The 15,852-nt window shown below is 34.2% G+C and overlaps 1 long non-coding RNA gene across 1 annotated transcript; it reads left to right on the top strand.

The window, feature by feature from the left end:
- The first annotated feature begins 464 nt into the window (after positions 1-464).
- Positions 465-4,856, top strand: LOC121376276. The gene is made up of 4 exons (XR_005958429.1): positions 465-1,695; positions 2,814-2,889; positions 3,331-3,389; positions 4,321-4,856. It is a non-coding gene; the product is annotated as an uncharacterized LOC121376276 (long non-coding RNA).
- Positions 4,857-15,852: the final 10,996 nt, after the last annotated feature.

Below are 15,852 nucleotides of genomic sequence, written 5' to 3'. Positions count from 1 at the left end.
ATATTTATGTGTGTAGTTTCTTTTGGACGTCAGTATACATGTAGTTCCAAGGAAGCCAATGATATTAATATTAGTATGTTTTCACAGCTTGGTAGACCCACTTTCCATTAATTCAATTCTTTGTGCAGGAAAATGTTACGTATGCATTATCGCAAGTTGATTAGACATATTTTGATGTCATCAGTAGACTTTTTTAATAGTTTTAAGTTAAAACAATGTAAAGAGCTGTGCAAAAAATACGAATATCTCAGGTAAGTAAAATCATAGTTTATGATAAAATTTGGGTGGGATTTAGTTCAGTTGGTTATGCTCGCCTGAGATGCTTGCGTCGCAGGATCGAACCACCTCAGTGGATCCATTCAACTGATTGGGTTTTCTCTCGTTCAAACCAGTACACCACAACTGGTCAAAGGCCGTGGTATATACTTCCCTGTCTGGGAAAGTGCATATAAAAGATCCTTGCTACTAATGAAAAATGTAGCGGGTTTCCTCTCTAAGACATTTTGTAATAACCAGTTCATTAATCAATGTGCTCTAGTGATGTTGTTAAAGAAAACAAACTGGTATCTTGGAGAAATTTCAAAACATCAGAATTTCTCCTACTAAATATCTTTTCTTGTTTGCTTAAAATGAACACCCCAACAGTTGTTTGAATTGTTCGGGTGGGTTTTTTTTAGGTTTTTTTTACTGGGGTCTCATTAAACATTCATTCATTCATGATTGCACTCAATACAATTTAACACCACAAATTAACACTACAAATCAACTTGCATTAATATGATGTCATATATTACCAGTGACATAATACTCCCCATGTGAAACCAATGATGTTATTGCCCATGCGAGACCGATTTATTCCATAAGGGCTGAAGTTGTGGAATGGGTCGGTCTTGCATAGCTAGGGATGGGAGAAAATAAGATGTGGAATGTTTTTAAATCCACACACAATTCTTTTTACATTACATTGTTGGAGACTGGTTTTTATTTAAATATGTGTGTGTAATATTGTTAATATTTATCACAGCCCTATTTACTGATTTACAATTTCATGTTTTTTGACATAAACATTTTTCTTACTCACTTTAATTTCTCCTTACTCGATATTATCATTTAATTTATTATTTTGTGTTTGTATACTGAGCAAATAGAGCATGTTTTGTGAACTTAAAGTAGTGGATAAATGCATAAATAGATAAATGTAAAAAAAAAAATGTACGTGTGTTTGTACATGTACAATATCGCATACAGTATTACATGCATGTTACTTACACATTTTCACATTTACCTTAGTTTGACACCTAGTAACAAATGAAATGTATTTTTCATGCTTGGGCATTCATTTATTCATTAATTTAGGACAAAGTCAATTTTAATATTTACTGTACCTGTTATATTGTTTTTCACAGGTCTGTAATTTATGTTCTGAATTTTTATATTGATATCAATCATCTATTCATTCATATAGTTACTGTAAGGCTTTGTTATAGCATGTGTGTATTTTTCATGCTAGAGTTTCAATTCATTAGGGGAATCGGAATGTGTTTAAAATGGTCGGACTAAAAGATCACCTGTGGATGATCTAAACTTGATACAATCCACTGAGACAGTAGCAACATTCACCAAGTCCTCAATGATCTAAACTCGTGATACAATCCACTGAGACAGGCTGGCAACATTCATCAAGTTCTCAATGATGTAAACTCGTGATACAATCCACTGAGACAGTGGCAACATTCACCAAGTCCTCAATGATCTAAACTCGTGATACAATCCATTGAGACAGTGGCAACATTCACCAAGTCCTCAATGATCTAAACTCGTGATACAATCCACTGAGACAGGCTGGCAACATTCACCAAGTCCTCAAAGATGTAAACTCGTGATACAATCCACTGAGACAGTGGCAACATTCACCAAGTCCTCATTGATCTAAACTGGTGATACAATCCACTGAGATAGTGGCAACATTCATCAAGTCCTCAATGATGTAAACTTGTGATACACTCCACTGAGACAGGCTGGCAACATTCACCAAGTTCTCAATGATGTAAACTCGTGATGCAATCCACTGAGACAGGCTGACAACATTCACCAAGTCCTCAATGATGTAAACTCGTGATGCAATCCACTGAGACAGGCTGACAACATTCACCAAGTCCTCAATGATGTAAACTCGTGATGCAATCCACTGAGGCAGGCTGACAACATTCACCAAGTCCTCAATGATGTAAACTCGTGATGCAATCCACTGAGACAGGCTGACAACATTCATCAAGTCCTCAGTGATCTAAACTCGTGATGCAATCCACTGAGACAGGCTGGCAACATTCATCAAGTTCTCAATGATGTATGTATTTGTTTAAACTGTTTTATGAGAAACAAAAACAAATTGTTTGAAAACTATGGTAACTGGCTTTAAAACCAAATCTGTTTAAGATTAGTATTTGTATATATGTAGGAAAATATCTGTTTTCATTTTAATTTTAAAAGATGTACACATGTACATAAAAAATAATTACAATTGTATAAAAATAATAAAAAATGAAACAAGTTCATAATTACACAAATATTCTGCTAATTTAAATGATTGCAAACAAGGGTCCATAATTTGTCAAAAGGCATGGTTTGACATGGACCAGCTAATAAATAAGTCTATATAAAAATTGTTTACAGGCTTGGAATGGTGATAACTGAGATTGAACAAAACTTCATGTAGCATGAATGTACAAATGAGTTGTGAAAATGAATTTGTTGTCTTGTAATGCTTTTAAATATGAGTCGTATGTGTAATTAATTAATTTTTGTTTTTACAGATCTTGGCACTTTCTGGCATAATTATTGCAACATATTTTCTCCAGAAAATGCATCAACAAGACTGATCATTAAATTGTAAGCATTTGTAATTTATTTTTAAAAATAAATTAATTTCAGGATTATATGCATGTATTTTGTCTTGATGGGCATGGATGTAGCAGACCAAGTGTTGAAATAATCACATTATCACACTAAATGTTGGTATAAAATCACAATTCTTTCATTTCCATTGTCACTAGCCAGTTATATTTAATTCATTCATTCCATCTTTCTTAGACATCCAATAGCTCATGATTAATACATTAATAATTAGTGGTGTTATTAAACAATACTTTTTATTCATTCATCCATTGCTTCATTCATGTTAGCTAAGCTTTCATATAAATTATTTGATGAACACAATTGACAAAAAATAGTTTGTGTTGCAAAGTTCTCAAACCTTCATTATATCACTCCTACACAATGTTTTTCAATAATATTTTGGCATTTATTTAAAGGACTAAATATTTTTTTAAGGTTTGTGGAGTTGTGAATGGATTTTCCACTCTTGAGGAAAGAGCCATAAATGATCGCTTGTAAGTATTTATTTATCTATGTACACACACATATACACCACATAAACCAACCAGTTATATGTGCGGTATGTACTGTACTGTCTGCATGCCATGGAAAGTGCACAATGCACACATTAAAACATTCATTGTAATATCATTGTAATACCTGTGTTAAGTCCCAGGTCATTGTAACTTGGCTTATGGTTGAACTTATGCATTCATGCTTGAACCAAAAAACTTTATGGTAGTCCTGAGGAAGGAAGTGTCTTATTTAACGATGCACTCAACACATTAATATTTACGATTATATGCCATCAGACATATGGTTAAGGACCACACAGATATTGAGAGGAAACCCGCTGTCGCCACTTCATGAGCTGCTCTTTTCCATTAGCAGCAAGGGATCTTTTATATGCACCATCCCACAGACAGGATAGCACATACCACAGTCTTTGTTAGACCAGTTGTGGAGCACTGGCTGGAACAAGAAATAGCCCAATGGGCCCACCGACGGGGATCAATCCTAGATCGTCCTGTCCCCAGTAGTCCTGAGGCCTGTATTGGATATTGCTACTTTAAATTTTCATAAGTAACTTTCAGTTAGGGGGATAATCCGACACTGTTTACTATTTGTTAAATTTCAAATTTAATTTCTTTGTTTTCACAATAGCAGAGCGAATAAAACAAAACATTTATGGTAGTATAATCACAGTCAGGGCTAGCTCTGGCACTCGCCAAATTCGCCAATTACCAATTTTGGAAATGGCAAATTTTATTTTAATTTAGTGAAATAATTTCCTGTAAAAATTGACATTTTTAAGAAAGTAGGTTATCCCTATTCAAATTTAGCTCTTTTCTTTTCTTTTTTTTTGAAATAAGAATACATGTAACTTAAACTACTATATTATCTAAGAATAGTCATCAGAATTTCTTTTTTTCATTTATTTTTCAGATTGATCATTACACCAGATCTGTTTGTGGGTTGTCTGAACAATTGGAAAAAGTCTATATGGTTATGTGTGTCACCAGATTCACCGGAAGAAACCAGACTGTTAAATATAGGATGTGAATAGTGTGACAATATTGTCACATTTTAATATAATGTGATTTTAAAACCACAGATTTAAAACATTTAAGAAATAACACATTTCTATCAGTTTTAAGACTCATGTAATGTGTATTTAAGACATCTGTAATATATGTATTTATCATCATCATACATAGCCCATGTATTTATCATCATACATAGCCCATGTATTTTTCGTGCTGGGGTGTCGTTAAACATCTATTCTATTCTATTGTTCATAAATACTCTTCTTCTTTTTTGGTAACTACCAGTATATATGTCTGATCAGCTTTTTACACCTATATATATATAGAGATTATTATACGAGCTTGTGTGTCGTACTGTTTTTATGAAACAAGTGTCAGGATTATCTCGCTCGGGTAATACATGAATCCTGACACAAGTTTCGTAAAATCAGTATGATTCACACTAATAATTCAGTGTAATAATTTCTTTATTATCCGCATTATCCAAAATATTATTTTCATGAAGAACAAGCGAGGACCATGTCAAAACGTTTCAAACGTAACTAAAAAGAGACTACGCAACGACGTCATTTTCAGAAATGATGTCATTTTGATAAACGTTTACACTGAAGAAACCGCATAAAGTGATGACGTCGTTTCACAAAATTATGTCATTCTTTGTGCACATGAAATCATTATGACACACATGGGTCATACTGGTTATATTTCCCTGAATATCTTGAACTATGTGGATAATAAATACAGTTATTCATTTGTATTAATTAATTTATATGCCTTTATTTGAAGGGGTTTTTTTTTGTGTTGAGGAGGGTTGTGTTTGAGATGCTGTCAAACTCGATTAGCATCCAAGACGATCTTAATTAAATTAGTCGTGTATATGGTATGTGTATATAGTACATAAATACTGATGGAAAGAAATATGGGAACATGTATTGTAGACCAAATTTAGTTCACTACTAGCATAGTAATGTCTGTATAACACAAATATGTTATATGGGATTGACTGTCTGTAATGTGAATTGAATGTAAGGAACACAGTTATCTTCCTTATACTATGGATGAGGGTTCTGGTTGCTGTCATTGTTTGCTGGTTTTGTTTACTATGTGTTCCCTTATTTCTTTCCATCAGTATATATTCCTATAAACAATGTCACACCTACAAGTATTATACCAGTCTAGGTTTGTAAAACTAGCTGGCAGGTCACCCGACAATAGGTGGCTGTCATCACACTAGTAACATGCAGTGTTTTATGACTGTCACATGCAATGCCTGACATCTGTAATGCAGGGTTCCTGCTGGAAAGAATTTAGTTTTGGCCAGTGTTCAAATATGTAGATTATTCCTTTGAAAATTATTTTAAAAAGCTAATTTAAATGTGACTAGCCAAATAGTAAATCAGGTAGCCACATTGCATAAATATTAGCAGTATCTTAGTAAAATTTGTTATGAAGTGAGACAAGTAGTGTTGTAGACTACTACAGTGTGGCAGTTTATTTGATTGTAATGGATCAATGAAAACTAAAATAATTCCAGTTTTATTCCAATTAAAAGTCTGCACACTACAGTTAATGCATTTACTTAAATGCTTATAGTACGAAATATTAGTTTTAAATATCCTATTTCTTTTACATTTATGACTTGTAGTTAGTCACACAGATGTACGCTAGTCATAGTGAAGATGGCGTAAAATGTTCGTTTGCCATGTTTACCTAAATGATGTGAATGCCACGACTGCTTTTGTAGCTGCATTTGGTTTTTACTAAGCTAGAGTGTTTAATGCAATCTGTTAACTCTGTTTCTCTCACTTCACTTGATTTAATTTAGTTTTCTTTGTTGCTTATTGCATTTTATCACATTTAAATTAAGCTTTTATTTTCCTGGTCTACTTTCGTGGTGAAGTGCACCACATACTTGTGCAATAATTACAGAATTAACATTGTCTATGAACTGTTTTTCAGTCATGCTTGTATCGGTCATACATACTTGACTCATTCATTTATCTTGAAGAAGAGTGAGATGTACTCCGATAGTGTGTCATATTTTGGTGGAGTGTAATCATCCGAGAGAAACTAGAAAAGATATACTTAGTCAAAGAAATGTGATGGAATCCGTTCATTTTCATCCTGAATTTGTTGCAATTTCTTCGTGGTACTGACTTTTCTAAATTTTAATTTCATCTATCTGTGATATTTGTATTTTTTGCACAGTTCTTTACACTGTGTTTTAACTATTAAATTTTTATTTTTATGTGGTTCATCACTTTAGCATTTACCATAATTTGACACCCAACTGCCGATGTATTTTTTGTGCTGGGGTGTCGTTAAACATTCATTCATTCATTTAGGGGATATTATCACTGTTTCATTGTTAACTATAAAGATTTATCACAAAATGTGGATTTAGTGGACAAATTTTTTGTGATAAATCTTTATAGTTAAGAACGAAACAGTGATATTGTCCCTATTCTAATACTACACTTAGAAGTATTTGTAAGCAATTTTATTGTTTTTATTAAAGAAATTTGTTTAAAGAAAACTATTCAAGATTGCTTACCAAACTGAAGTTGAGACTGAAAACTTTAGTCAAGACTATTTGTTATTTGTATGGACAAGACTTTACTAGAGACTTGTCTTTTAGGTGTACATGTATGTATAAACACAGCCAGAGCAGGTTTCGTTGCTTTTTTGTCAGAGCATCAATACTTTAAGAATATTATTGAAATAAAAAAAAACCCTATTTTTTAAAACACACTTTGTTGGCTTTTTTGTTCAAGTACTACTTGAATAGTGGATAAGTATTCTTAATATTTAGTATTTAGACTGCTAGTGGTACTTTAAAAAAACTATTCAGTGTCCATCCGAGGGTACAGATGTTCAAATAAGTTGTTTAATGGGTTGTTAAAAATACAATTTGTTATTTTGAAAGTGCTTTCAGTCAAATTCACTATTTGTATATTTTGTCCCATAATGCTGCAATCTGAATTTTCAAAAAAGAAGAAGAAAAAGGTGGGACGTAGCCCAGTGGTAAAGCATTTGATGCAAAGTTGGTCTAGGATCGATCCTTGTTGGTAGGCCCATTGAGCTATTTCTTGTTCCAGCTAGTGCACCATGACTGGTATATCAAAGGCTATGGTATGTGCTAACCTGTTTGGGATGAGGCATACAAAAGATATTTTTGCTACTAATGGAAGAATGTACCAAATATTTGACGTCCAATAGTTGATTAACAAATCAATGTGCTCTAAAAGGAAATTCGTGGTGTGGGCACAAAAAATTTACAGGAACTACCTTTGGTCCACTGACTAAAATTAGAAGTTAGACCAAGATAGTGGTACTGGATTTATACTCCATACCAGAATCGTCCCATTAGGTGGGGTAAAAAAAAAATCAGTTTAAAAAAAAAAAAAAAAGATAAAAAAACAATGATGGCTTAGATATTATGGGAGCAAAAGAAAAAACAAAGGATTGTTACAGCAAAGGAGAAAGAAGGAAAATTTAATCATGTGATCGAAACGGAAAGCAGTGGACTTGTTGGAAGATTTTAAACCAAGCCATTTGATGTTCAGACTTTTAGTCCATTTCCAGGGGGACGATGTTATTAGTTTGAGGCCAGGTAAAGTATTCATAATGGAGAAAATTATGCAACTTTACTACAGTTGGTTGGAAAGAAATGTTTTATTTAACGACACACTCAACACATTTTATTTACGGTTATATGGCATCCGACATGTGGTTAAGGACCACACAGATTTTGAGAGGAAACCCGCTGTCGCCACTTCATGGGCTACTCTTTCCGATTAGCAGCAAGGGTGCGAGTGAATCATTTTTACATGCTTCTATACCACTAGAGTTTCGAGCATGTCCGTCCCAGGGCCTGTCTGGATAGCCAGGGACTTGTCCCGGGACAGAACAAATTTATGTGGACAATTTTGAAATTTACATCCAAAAATTAAATAGTGGGCCTTTAAAATTTTGATGTGCATCTCTAATTAATATAATTAATAAAGAAAATAAAGAAAACACCAACGTTAAAAGCCAAAAAATAATAAGAATTGACTGCTCGGTCGAATATTTATATAAGTTGGAGCATTTTAAAAGGATAGTCCAAAAATAAATAAAGAAGAGAGCATCAGACTATTTAATAATATTAAAAAAAGAAAGTAATTTCGACAAACTTTTGAATGAAGGTCTAAAAGTTTAAAGTCCGATCTATATGTCCACGTGAGTGGCCTCATTAAGGCCGTTAGGGTGCACAGCTTGTAGGGACAAGATGGGCTGCATCCCGTCAAGAAAACCCCTAGATTGACAGTCAATACACGTTGAAGGTGTAGTGCTGTGCTGAAATACAGATTTTGAGAAGCCAGATCCGTCTGAACGAGAGAGAGAATCAGACTAGGGTATAGTCCAGTCGTCATGGGTTGGTATAGTGGTGCGGACGGGCCCGACTCGGGAGGATACGAGATAGTATCACAATAAAACAAAGTAAAGTCTAGAAAAGAGTAGATGGGGCCGACCCTGCTTACTATTTCTTCTTAGAGTGGGGCTGTCAATCTTCCAGTGCTGCTAGGACAGGCTTAGACATGTAGAGACTAAACGCGAACAACCGTGGCGTTCTGGAGAATGGCCGTCATACAAGTCACGAAAAAAAAAAGTCAACATAGTCAGACAGAGAAATGACGTGGAGGCAAGGAATCTCGCTAAAAAAGAATCCAACCTGGTGGTGCAGACTGTCGAAACGAGAAGCATTCCAGCGTTCAATCTGTTCCAATGGCTGCATACATCCCAATAGAAAACTTCACTTCGCTGACAAAAACAACAAAGTAAAGGATCCCCAAGTCGAGCAGTGAAAGCATGTGCAGTGTGCACAAGCGAAACAAACACGTCTTACCACGTCGAGCTGCAGACTGGGAATGTAGCAGCAAGGGATATTTTATTTGCGCTTCCCACAGGCAGGATAGCACAAACCATGACCTTTGTTGAACCAGTTATGGATCACTGGTCGGTGCAAGTGGTTTACACCTACCCATTGACAGTTGGTTGGATTCCATAGAATTTAATATTTACATAATAGAACTAAAGCTCAGAATGGTCACATTTGGGTTGGGGGTGCTAATATTACAAGCAGCCATTTCAAGCCTGATTTGAATGGTAGTAGATTCAATTAGAAATGAGAATGCAGGATTTTTGTGGGTTGGGTTGGAGAGCTGTGTAGGGGTGTACATTAGAGCTAAGTGGGGATTTGAATGATTAGATTGATCTTTTGGTTGTATTTTGAAGAATGTGACTGACTGACTTTTCTAAACCAATTAGATTACATTCATGGCTGGGATAAAAAATTGTTAAAATAATCTTTAGTGGAAAATCGAAGAGGGAATGCAGATATTTCAGTTTGACTAAACAAACAAAACATAAGACATTTACAAAATGGCACATTTATTGTCAGTGGTAAACCTAATTTAAATATTTGTACACCGTGTCTCAAATTTGACACAAATTATATGTACATATTCATCAACAATTAACACTTATTCACCCAGAATGGACAAAATTTGAGAAAAATAAATGATATGCACCAAAACACTAATCTACCAGTCTACGGAGTCATGACTGATATATCGGTATGAATTAACACTGGCAGTGGATCAATTTGATAACTAGGATAGTCGCACCAGTCTACCAGTCAATAGTAATAGTAATAATAATAAACAATGACTGATCTTAAAATGATTAAAGCAATAATTTAGTAAGCTTTCTAGGCAATATACAACTAAAACGCAACTTCATGCCTAAACAATGGTAATCTGAACATTTCTAAACATTGCATCATTAGTTTAGTATAACTCTTTAACATGACGGTTGTAATAAATATTTACATAGATGGGTAAACCATCTCAAATGTACAATCTGTGCACAACTTGTATTAGTATCCAACATAAGGGGCTTTCTAGAACCAATCATATTAGAGGCCTCAAGAGGTGGAAAAGCACCATAATTAATTTTTGCTTGGTGGTGCAACCACTATTTTTTTGGTATCATTGGTTTAAATAAAATTTAATTGGTGGGAATTTGTTAATGCCCCACCACGTGATAAATTCTGGGACAGCTCTTAACTAATTTGAGTCTAAACTTAAGTGATATTCCAGGGTTAAAAAAATTAGCATCAGGGTCTGGTGAGTATGGTACTAGTTAAAAGAGAAACACACCGATACAGTATCGAATGTGACAAAACACTAGATCTGACAGTAGAAGACATAGAACATGATCTATATTTTGATAGCACCATAATGAATAAAGATAAAATTCATATTAAAGCGAAGTCGAATGGGTATTTGGCAAAATAGTGGATGATTCCATGAATCGCCATCTAGTGTCTCTTCTGTAGAACATTACTCCCGAACAAATCATTTGTTGCAAGTCAAGCAGCATACCTTGGCTGTTCCAACATTTTGTCTACACCACTGTATTCAAAATGATATTTAATACGTATAATTTAATGGTACTTTGTAAAGTAACATTTTTATTTATACTGGATTTCTTTTTCAATTTTTTATTTGAGTTTAAAACTTAATAACATGTTTTATATGAATTTTAACTTTATTCATTACGACGTTAAATGCCAATTCATTGGTTTTATTTTGATGCAAACGGACTATATACGGTGAGCACATGGTTATTATTAAAAAAAAAAAAAAACATTCTAGTTTTGATTTTGGCTCTTCAGTTAAATTTCAATGTGATAATTGCAGGGCCAGTTGAATTTGAGAAGGGCCAGTAAGATTTTTCCTCAATTCCTCAACTGGCCCTGATGGCGACCATGGTTTTCATGTTAATTTTCAACCCTAAAATTCTTGACATTAAACATAACTCAACACAATGGAAAGTCAAAGTTTGTTTAATTTAATGAGATCATTAAAGCACACTGATCTATTAATAATTGGCTATTGGATGTCAAACATTTGATAATTTTGACAGTCTTAGAGACGAAACCTGCTACATTTATATGCACCCATCCCACAGATAGGATATTGACACCATATTTAATCAGAAAAGAAAAGAATCTTTTTTTTTTAAATACTTTCTCAAACAGAATAGCACATACCATTGTTATTGATATAACGTATCGAGCAATGAAATGGAATGAATTTTTATACTGAAAAGTAACTGCATCTACATTAACCCAGCTTAAATCAGAGTTGTGTCTATATGATGTATGAACAGTTTGGGCGAGAAAACTGCTTTACATATTAGCAGTACTTGTTTTCAAAAATACAAAAAGAAAACACCCATTAAAACAAACAAAAGGCCCATTAAAACAAACAAAACACCCATTAAAACCAAACAGACCCATTTACGGGGTCCTGTTCCATTAAAGTTCTTTATCACCTCTATTTCTTTATATTATTGTTTAGTGGGTTTTTTAAGTGGGCGCAAACAAGGAATCACCAGTCTTGATAATGGAATCAAGACAACCATTTAACCCAGGTTAACAAGGAATCACCAGTCTTGATAATGGAATCAAGACAACCATTTAACCCAGGTTAACAAGGAATCACCAGTCTTGATAATGGAATCAAGACAACCATTTAACCCAGGTTAACATGGGAACAAAACGAAACCTGAGTTAAAGTTAACCTGGGTAAAAGTGGAGTCTGACCTCAGATAAAAGAATATTAATATTTCATTCATTTACCTTTGACACCAAACATCTTTGTCCATGCTGGGGTGTCGGACATTTAAAGATAAAAAAACAAACAAAAAACGATCCCAAACAAAACTACCATCTCAAGTGGAATCACTCCTAGAAGGAAATGTTTAATTTACACTTGACACATTTTTTAATTTACTGTTATATGGAAGGATGGAATTTTACGGTTATATATGGCATCTGACATATGGTCGAGGACCACAGAGATATTAAGAGAAAACCCGCTGTTGCCACTTCATGGGCTACTCTTTTCGATTAGCAGCAAGGGATCTTTTATATGCACCATCCCACAGACAGGATAACACATACCACGACCTTTGATATACCAGTCATGGTGCACTGGCTGAAGCGAGAAATAGCCCAATGGGCCCACCGACGGGGATCGATCCCAGACCGACCACACATCAAGCAAACGCTTTACCACTGGGTTACGTCCCGCCTCCTGTTATATGGTGTCAGAGGAAGCCTACTACTCTTGATTAGCAGAAAGGGATCTTTTATATGCACCACAGACAGGACAGTACATACCATAGCCTTTGGTACACCACTTTTGGAGAACTGGTTGAAATGAGAAATTGCCTCAAGGACCCATCAATGGAGATTGATCCTAGATCAGTCATGTATCAGGTGAGCACTTTATACAACTGGTCTACATCTCGCCCCTTAATGAGGGATGGAGGCCTATTATAAATATTTTTCATTAATTCATCAATTTAAGGTTCAAGCACACTGTCCTGCTATCAGCTATCTTAAGTATTAGAGGTTAGTTTGAAAGAAATTAGTGCAATGGCCGTACACCTACCCAAAAAGACATACTGTAAAAAAATCACTGGATGGGGGCAAGTACTTCAGATGTTCAGATGATCATCTACAGGTTTTATTGGAACCAGGACTGTGTTTTTCCTTTATTGTTGAAGAGGTTAAACTGGATATATACATGTACAAATCTACACAAGTATAATTAGGAAGAATTCAAGTAAATGACAGTTTGGGAATTTCAAAACTTTCCACTGAATTCCAGATGTTAATTGTTAGCTAGTGTTTTCCCTAGCTTGTTTTAGCATGGTGCAGCACCATGCCTCACTAGTCTAGCATCACCTTGCCTTAAATCAGTGCCATGCTGCACTGAGATTAAAAAAAAACTTTTTTAATAATTAATTCTAAAATTGCCTTGATAAAAGACTTAAAAAATGTATTATTAATTAATAAAAATATATCTGTTATATATTTTGCCATTCATTTATTAAAGCAAGAACATTAATTACATTTATGTTTATTTCAATTATTGTTTTTGTCTTTAATGCAAAAAATGTTCCCTGAAAATGGTCAAAATTGCCCCCCCCAAAGTACTTTGTCTACCATGCCTTGCCAAATTTCTAGGGAAAACACTATTAGCATTACATGTTTGTAAAAAGTGTCCTTGCAGTAACTGTCCAACTTTCAATACCCTGCAAAATGTTCCACATTTTCTGTCAATGTAATTTCCATCCCTGAAAGTCACAGGGTAGGAAATCATTTCATGAAAGGCACATGGTTAAATAATTCCCACCACATATACTCTTATGGTACCAAATGGTAGGGTGGGATATAGCCTGGTACCAGTGCGCTCACCCAAGGCTAACAAGTCATAGGATCAATCTCACTCTGTGTACTGGTTGATTTTACCCATCCCAACCAGTGCCTTATGACTACTATATTTATTACATACCTATTCAATCTTACTATAGTGATAAATTTATTTTGAAACCGTGTGATAAATTTATTTTGTATCGCATATATGTGCGATATGAACCTGAACTTTTAAATAGGTAATAAAAGAAGGTATGTAATAAATACAGAACTTCACATATGTTGTTTTCCCTTTCTATTTATTTTGCGAAAGAACATACCACTTGGTGGTATATATTCTTGCGCAAAATAAACTTGTGCAATAAATAGGAAGTGAAAACAACGTATGTGAAGTTCTGTATATATATATCAAATTATACTGTACAAGTATGTATATCCTGTCCTGTCAATACTAAAGTGTACATTGATAGTGCCCAACAGATATCTGATAAATTTTAAATACTTAAAACAATTGTAAAATAAAATCATTTAGAATCAGAACATACCTGTTTATAACAGCTGCCCATTTACACATACAGGTAATTTTCCATTAAAACAACATTAGTATCCGATTCCATGTTAGGCCCTCTTTCCCTTAACGCAATTCTGCATGAACGAAAATGTGCTTTTCCACATGTGTTTTCGCAAGCGGATTATTTTAGAAAATTTTATGTTGTCAGTGTGTACTTTAAGCTGAAAGTAAATGCTTCACATTATGACGTCACCGAACTGAAAAACTTGCTTGTCGGGAAAAATCATTCGTCATGCGGAATTGCATATATGGAAAACGGGCCTTAGATTCGACTGACAAGTACCAAGACTACCATAATATACTGACGAAAAAAAGTAAGGCAACACTCAAACAGCAAATACTGACTGCAACCAAAACATTCATCATCCACAGTATCAGGAAGTTAACTCTTTTACTAGCACAATGCTGACATGCAATCCCACAATTACATCTCTGTATTATATATTCTAGTAGTGAATAAAATAAAATGCTTCTTTATTTCTTTCCATCAGTATATATTCTATACAAGTAGAAGTCGAAATACCATGGACCAGAAGATTTTGGTCACCTTTTTTTTTAGCTTAGTTTTAACAAGTAATGGTATATGAGCCAATCGTTCAACCTCTCGGTTATAAGACATTACAGGTAGTTCAATGTACTGAGCACTTGTTTTCAACAATCTGCATAATCGACTCAACATCTTAGCGATTTGCTCAACATACAAATTATTACAATACTGTCCCTATACATTTAATAATACATGTATTTAATACAGTACAAAGTAATAAACATACAATATGCATGTAGTTTAAAATCTATACATTCATAAAAAACAATAACAGCACTTTTCTCAAATTACCAACAATATTTGCATATCCATATATCAGCAATGTATATAGTAAAATATGCATTTTTAAACATAAATTACTGTTGCTGGGTCAAAATGGATAACAATTTTATTGCTAGATTAAAATTGGTAATAAATATTCCACATTCAAAGTAGACTCCATGTCACATACTTTCTTGATCACATTCCAATTTTCTCTCAATTGCCAAAAATAGTTAATTCTAATATTGCTCAAGCTTTTTCTTCATTTCTTTTCTTCTTTTCTTGGACTAGTGAATGTGTCTGTGTTTGAAAGACAATATTTGCAATATCACAAGATAAATCCTACCACATTGTCATTTCTGCATATCATTATCAGTGCCTGAAGGTGTTCGCTCCTAGCACCTAATCATCACAAAAGTTTATGTTGCATGGAATTGGTTTATGATGATGATGATGATGAACTCAAGAATGTAGCAGTGTTTAATCTCATTCAAATTTTCTTTTAATTCAAATTTCTGATTTACTCCAGCTCGATTCATCCATCTTGACAACCCGCCCCTTCACATTCCTCCTTGGAACAGTGCCAGAGAATACAGTTACCAACGCAGCTGTAGCATATGAGGCAAACAGCAGCAAGAAACACAATACTGCATATTGTACACGGTTTCCTTACAAGGAAAAAACTTGTCAAATACAACACAATAAACATGGCATGATTATAAATAAAAGCTGGGTTCAAGGGCTTTGGTATTAAAAGAACAGGTATGAGCCACTGTAA

Source organism: Gigantopelta aegis, chromosome 6 (assembly GCF_016097555.1).
Source record: "Gigantopelta aegis isolate Gae_Host chromosome 6, Gae_host_genome, whole genome shotgun sequence".
Lineage (NCBI taxonomy): Eukaryota > Metazoa > Mollusca > Gastropoda > Neomphalida > Peltospiridae > Gigantopelta > Gigantopelta aegis.
This window is presented reverse-complemented; position numbering and strand designations above follow the sequence as displayed.